Genomic DNA, 7500 nt, shown 5'->3' with positions numbered 1-7500 from the left:
CACACACGCGCACTTAACATTTGACATAACACTTACATAGGCCCACGCACACACGAATGAAAGGAGTGGTGTTACTGCCACATACTTTGCGGCAACGACACAAAACAAGACAAACGACCCGAGACGTTATCAGTACGACCTCACTCATCGTGCGGCAGTAAAGTAGACAATGTTACACGATCACATTCCTTATATTTTCATGTAGATTTCCGAAGGGAAGATTACAGATAACAAGAGATGAAAGAAAATTACGCTATAGAGGAGAGCCAAGAGGTATAATTTTCTAGAACCAAACCAGGTTATCAGATTCCTTGTTCTGCGATTTTATGGCTCGAAATAGAAAACGGGAAGCGGTAAGTCAAAGCTGAAACGGTGAAAAAGAGAAGAAACGCTTTTTGCTGAAATATTTAGAATTATTAAATCATCTCTTAGATAATAACTTTTAAATATGCGATTTATCAAAGTAGACTATTTATATTAATAAACTTCAGTACAATAACTACCTAATAGTTTGATTATACCATTACTCTTGTAGGGAATAAAATGAAAGAATCCAGTAAATAAGGATTTTATGAACGTAATAAATCAGCTAGCCTTTCTCGTGCGAACAACCCGAAGCGTCTTAAAAGTCCAAACAAAAGCCGTCTTGAAAGCGAAGACTCTGTTGCCGATACGAACTGCAAGGAAGTAACCTCAACTAATCTCACGTAATCTTCCTCCGGTGTAGTTTCGGGACACTGGCTGTCGGAATGGCGAGAAGGTTGAAGAACATGATGAATAAATAAATAAATTTGATACATAGTGAATGAACGAAAACAATGTAGTCCTGGAAGAGAACAAATAATGGAGATAAAAGAGTAAACGCCACAGGAACGAACCATGATACGTTTAGGTATACCGTAAAAAGAATTCGGTTCCTGACGGTTTCATAGGAAGATTGTTATTTCCTTAAGTGCACAGCGTGTCTATGTTGGTCTGTGGTGTCGGCAAGAACAAAGACGCGGAGAAAAAGATACCAGACCGACAGGAAACCGACAGACGTATCAGATAAAGGAAGAAAACAAACAAACAAGGCAGGCAGGCTTTCAGACGCTTGAGTAGACATTCAGGATATTGGGGTGACAGATCGGCAGAGGATTACGTAAACTTGTGAGTAAAAAGAACAGAAAAAGGAAAAAGGGTAATAAAGATGGAATAAGACAAATCATAAGAATAACCAAGTGATAAAGGTTAGTAAGAGAGAGAAGGAAAAATGAGAATAACTACTCCTTTTATCACATTTTAGGAAAAACAAGAATAGGGATATGGGTAAGAAGAGCCTATACTCAGGCACTCTCCACCGAGGCACCCAACCGCTTCTGTGTTCTGTTTACTTTCAAGAGAGTGCCAGTTAGTTTGGGGAGTAGAATGAATAAAGAAGGGATTGAAGGTATAGAAGGAAAACAAAGTAGGAGTTCACTGTGCTACGCGTGCTGTGCTACGTGTGTGCGTGCGTGTGTGTGTGTGTGTGTGTGTGTGTGTGTGTGTGTGTCTGTGTGTGTGTGTGTGTGTGTGTGTGTGTGTGTGTGTGTGTGTGTGTGTGTGTGTGTGTGTGTGTGTGCGCCAAAACATCATACATTCTCCAAAGCACAAAACTAAAGACGCCGATTTCTTGCTAAGCTTTATCATGACATATGACCTCACAACACCTTCCCCTGGACAGTCACTCCCCAACTCCTTGTAAAAATGAAAATAGAAATAAAAAACTCATTATGTGGGCTTGTGTTGGGCAGACTGTTACCTGAGGAGGTCCATCTTTAGTCTGGGCGTTGCACTGTCCTGCATTGCCATTGATCGTGCAAGCCATTTACGGATTGTTCTTCTATTTCCTGGTTACAAAATTTTCCTATGTGATTTGCAGTACGTCTTCGACTTCAGGCTTCGGCAACAGATCTATTGGGAAAGGCTATTTGGAGAGAAGAACGTTATAAATCCTATGTGATTTTCATTACAACAGATCTATTGAGTAAGGCTATTTAGTTAGAGGAACGTTATAAATCCTATGTGATTTGCAGTACAACAGATCTCTTGGATAAGGCTATTTAGAGAGAAGAATAAAATATACGCAAAAGTAAAAATGCAGAAAGACGGACAAATTGCGAAAAGTGGAGCAAAGGGATGCGGAAGTAAACAGCAGTCTCCGCGGCGTGTCACCCGCTGCTACAGAAACCTGTTATTTTGGTCATTTCGTTCTCCTGGCGTCGCATTCCTCATTTTGCTGCTCTGATTTACTTCAAGTTCTGTTTCGTTTTGTTTTTTTCATAGTATTTTTAGCATAGGGCCTCTCATATTTCTTTCCTGTTCTCTATTCTTTTCTCTATTTATTGATTTAGGGATTTATTTGTGTATTTATTCCTTTTTTTAGATTCATTTTTTATAGATACTCTCTTCCTATCCTCGCTCCGCCCCTCGTGGCATATACCTTATATCTTACTGGCTCTCTTGGACCTGTAATAAATCGTATCCTCCAGCCATTTTCAACCCCTTAAAACCCATCATCAATTTGTGGATCGACCACTGATCCTCATCTAGTCCTCCCCCCTGTCACTATCACCTACAATCACCCCATTTCTCCCCCTCCCCCCACTCCCTCCCCATTCCAAGTCAAACTCCCCATTGAATCTTGCCCAACGTGATATCCCCTTTCGGCGACGTCGGGACACTGAAGCAGGTTCTCTTCTATTCATTGTATTTATAGGCTGTCCAGAGTTGATGGGATTAGGGAGGTCTTGTTTTTTTCTGGCTCTTGGGTGATGTTTAGTTGTTTGTTTTGTGTGTGTGTGTGCGCGTGTGTGTGTGCGTGTGCGTGTGTGTGTGTGTGCGTGTGCGTGTGTGCGTGCGTGTGTGTGTGTGTGTGTGTGTGTGTGTGTGTGTGTGTGTGTGTGTGTGTGTGTGTTTGTGTGTGTGTGTGTGTGTGTGTGTGTTTTCTTGGGGAGAAGGTGTTTGGGAGGAATGGCTTAAACTTACTGGGAAAAAAATGACCTGATATCTTTGGCAACTGCGTCGTAAGGTCTGTTTCTTGATTTCGTATGACCTTGCAGGAACCTGTTTTTCTGTCCTCTGTCTATTTATGTCCATGCATCCATGTTTAGGAAGAAATCATCAGTTAGAATATGATAACTACATGGACTGTACCTCCTCGACTAAATAAAGTTATTTCGTCCTTACCTTAGCAATCACACTTGTACCTCCAATCGCATAGATACATTTTCCAGCACAATTATCCGAGCTGAAAATGTGCAAATTGGTAACAAGGAGCGGAGGCGAATGCAAGGGCAATGGATGTGGAGAATTGGTAATTGTGGCTATGCCCATTTCTCCACAGGGACGTAGCCCATCGCCCATGCCCTGCGCGGTTGAAATGACTTCCATAGTCTCTGTCCATCTCTGCAATTCGTGGATAAGTGTAGATATTCCATTGATCTTTATTATAGCGATTCATTGGCTAGTAGTGCTTGTTAAGAGCTCGCGGTATCTTCGAGACCAATTATATTTTATCTATAGTGAATGGGAGTGATAACGATCGCACTTTTTTGTGCAATATATAACGCATTCCTTATGATAGCGAGCATGACGTCATGAATGACTCAGCGACATTGCCTGAGTTTTACAAATGAAGTCACATCGGTTGCGGGAGCATGACGAATAGACAAGGCTAAGGAGAGGAAATAAAGAATCAAGGGAGATATGATAATAAGGGATGATACCGATAAATTAATCAATTTATGAGAAATGGATTCTCTCGTGGCTTTCGACTCACTGATGCTCTTTTGTTTTATATAGCTAATTGATAAATATGTAAAACTAATTGGAGTGGCCATTCGAGGGAACACAGACAGCTCGAAGTATGCATAAAATGTGGTTAATTACGAGGCGTGAATTAGCGTGAGGAATGACAGAGTGAGCAAAAAGGAGAAGAGGAAGAGGAAATTATGGATGAAAAGGAAAAGGAAGTAAGGAAGAAGAGGAGGAGAAGAAGATGGATAAAGAAAGTGTAGATTCTAAGCCGAAAGAGGAAAATGAAAGGGGGAAATTAAAAGAAGGAAGAAAACAGAAAACAAGGAATAAGGAGGAAAAGAGGAAGAGGAGGTGGATCTCGGAGGGTTGGGTGGGTGGGAGGGGGGGGTGAGGAGGGAGGAGGGGGTAGACGATGCGATCTCGTCCTGTGAAGTCGTCGACCCAAGGCGCCACGGCCGTCTCGACCACCAACGACCTAGTTATACACCTGTCTCCACCTCTTCTTCCTCTTCTTATTCTTCTCTTTCCTCTTCTTCTTACTTCTTTTCGATCTTATTGCATTATCCATAATATTCATGATCCTTCTTTGCGTTATCTTTTATATAAAGTATATCCCGTTGTGTCACGTCCCTCGAGTTATTCTTGTTTATCGTGTGTCTGTCTCGTATTTTTTCTTCTTTATCTTTCTATTTTGCATTATTCTTGTTCTGATCGTTATTTACCGTTCTATCCTTTAACCTTGTAATGCATTTGGTTCAGTTCCAATTTTGATACTTTTATCATTCCTTACGGTATGTCTGTACATATATTTTCTTCTCTCTCCAATTCTCTCTTTCTGTCTATTCTCCACATCTTTCTAGCATATATATATTTTTTCGTCATGGCCTACATTTCATCCCCATACCTTTCCCATTATTACCAACTCCCTGTTGTCAACTACGTGCAGATTCCCTATGAACTCGGACGAGGTATGGGCAGGCAGACGGGGTAATGTGGATACGTTCTAGTTTTTGCTCCGAAACCGGTCAACATATGGGACTAGCGTGGATCCGTTTTAGTCTCGTCCGTGGATTTCGAGGGAGTTTGAAGTTTGAGGCGAATTCGCATTTTTTCATAATTCTGTTGACATTTATTTTACTGTTATTATCAATAGGAATCTTACGAATAAGGACAAACTTCTAAAAAAGATATGATAAAAAAGATAAACGGAAAAACTTGGTCATGTGCACGATGAATGTGCGGAATTTCGGACACGTGAGTTAGGGAGAATTCCGTTTATATAATTAACTGAACGCTTCACTAATGATAGTAGTAACAACAATAGGAATAATGTCAAAGTACGTGTAATGATACTCATAATGATAACATCAACTGAAACGTCAGGTGTAATGATGACAGTAATGATAATAATGGAAATTGTGATAATGACAATATTTAAGTGGCAATAATAGTTAATAACACTCATTTTTGTTATGATTATTGGGATTACTACAAGTGCCATCAACATCTTCTATTGTTATAATTGCCAATATTATCATCATCAATATTATCATTGTCATTATTATAATTAACATTTTATTGTTAGTGTTGCTGTTATCATTACTATCATTGTTATTCTTCGTGTTATTATTATTAATATTGATATTATAATTTTCATTATTATTGTTAGTATTATTATTATTGTTGTTGTTGCTGTTGTTGTTAGTGCTATTATTATGATTATTGATCCTCCTATTATTATTATCATTATTATTATTAGTATTATTATTATTATTATTATTATTATTATTATTATTATTATTATTATTATTATTATCATTATTATTATTATTATTATTATTACTACTACTACTATTATTATTATCATTATTATTATTATTATTATTATTATTATTTTATTATGATTATGATTATTATTATTATCATTATTATGATAATTATTTTCGTTATTGCAATGATCATTATTATTGTTGCTGTCATGATCATTATTAGTATTACTATCATTGATGTCATTGGCATCATTATCAATATTATTATTGTTAATACTATTACTATTATTATTATTGTTAATATTATCATACTAGTATAATTATTATTATTATTATTTTTACTCATAGTCATTTTTGTTACTGCTGTTATTATTATTACCATGATCTTTGTTATCATTATTGTTATTGTTATTAACTGTTGATTTTATTTATATTATAATTCTTATCATTATGATTGTCATCATTATTTCTATACTTAATATTATCAATATTATTATTGTTATTATTATTGTTGTTATTGTCATCATCATTATCATAATTTTTATCATCATTACCATTATAATTACTATTGTTATTATTGTTGTTATTATTATCCTTATTGTTATTATTGTTGTATAGTAATAATACTAATTATCATTATTATCAATATATCATAATTAATATAATGATAACCATTATCATTATTACTTCTGCTACTATACTACTACCACCACTATGGCAAAAAAAATTACATGAACATGTATGTGTTTTACAAATTATCGTCATTATTTATCTCTCTCCACCTAAAGATAACAAATATAGCATTAACAGCTATACCAACTTTAACTGTTGCCATTAACAATCCTGGAAATGATTACGCTAGACAGTAATGATAATAACAATAATATTATGTATAATGATTGTCATCACCACGATCTGAAGAATATTATCATAACGGAATTACTATCACAGCAGTGTTGGCGTAATGACTGTTTACTGATGCTGAATTTGATAATAATAATATCAGTAACGATGATACTGCGAATGATAATAATGCTGTGAATATCATACTACTACTACTCTTGCTGCTACTAGTAGTTAACCTAATAATTGTAATGATCCCAATAGCAGTAATGATATTGATGATATGTAAATAATAGCAGTAGTGTTACAGTTAATGATGTAGTGGTTACAGGAACAATAGGAAAATTTCGATGATAGCAGTATTGAGTATATTTAAGCTAATAGTATTATTAGTATTACTAAAGCAGATAAAACCATTAGAAACTATAATTAACGTAAATAATGATAATTATAATAAAAAATATTATAATACCGGTAATACAAAAGACCACAGTAATGATAATGTTAATGATAACAGTTAATTGTAATAATAATGATAATTATGATAACATGCATTGATAATATGTATAGATAGATATAGATAGATTAAATGAAAACAATCTTGAGCACTCCTCCTGAGCGGCCAGGAGTGACGCGCAAGTTTGCTTAACCAAATGTTCTTTATTCGGACTCAAGCACATACGTGTCCTGGAGTCGAGAACATAAATACACAACCAAATATGTCTGTGCTTTGTTCTGCTTTTGTTGCCTTTGTCTCTGTTCCTTGTCTTATCTTGTTTTGATTTTGCTTCACACTGTCTTTTAATATGTCTGTTTCTATTTGTTTCTTTCTCAGTCTCTCTCTTTTGATACGTCAAATCTTCCCTCTCTTCTTTTTTCCTTTCCTTTTCTCATCCTCTCTTTTTCTTTCTCTCCCCTTCCTGGCCTCCTTCCCTCCCTTCTTCCTTTCTTCCCTTCCTTCCTCTTCCCCTTCCCCTTGCTACCCACCTACCTTCCTTCATCCTTCCCTCCCTCCCTCACACCTTCCCTTCTTCCCTCCTTCCCTATATCCTCTCTTACTTTGCCCCCCCCCCTCTTTCCCTCCCTCCCTCCCGTTCCTCCCCTCCCTCCC

General features: G+C 36.6%; 1 protein-coding gene across 3 annotated transcripts in view; it reads left to right on the top strand.

Annotated features, from left to right (window-relative positions):
* LOC113805355 (uncharacterized) overlaps window positions 1-7500 on the top strand; it is a 146995-nt gene that overhangs the window by 111403 nt on the left and 28092 nt on the right. The gene's annotated exons all lie outside the window — the stretch shown is intronic.

The sequence above is a fragment of the Penaeus vannamei genome, chromosome 2 (assembly GCF_042767895.1).
Source record: "Penaeus vannamei isolate JL-2024 chromosome 2, ASM4276789v1, whole genome shotgun sequence".
Classification (NCBI taxonomy): Eukaryota; Metazoa; Arthropoda; class Malacostraca; order Decapoda; family Penaeidae; genus Penaeus; species Penaeus vannamei.
This window is presented reverse-complemented; position numbering and strand designations above follow the sequence as displayed.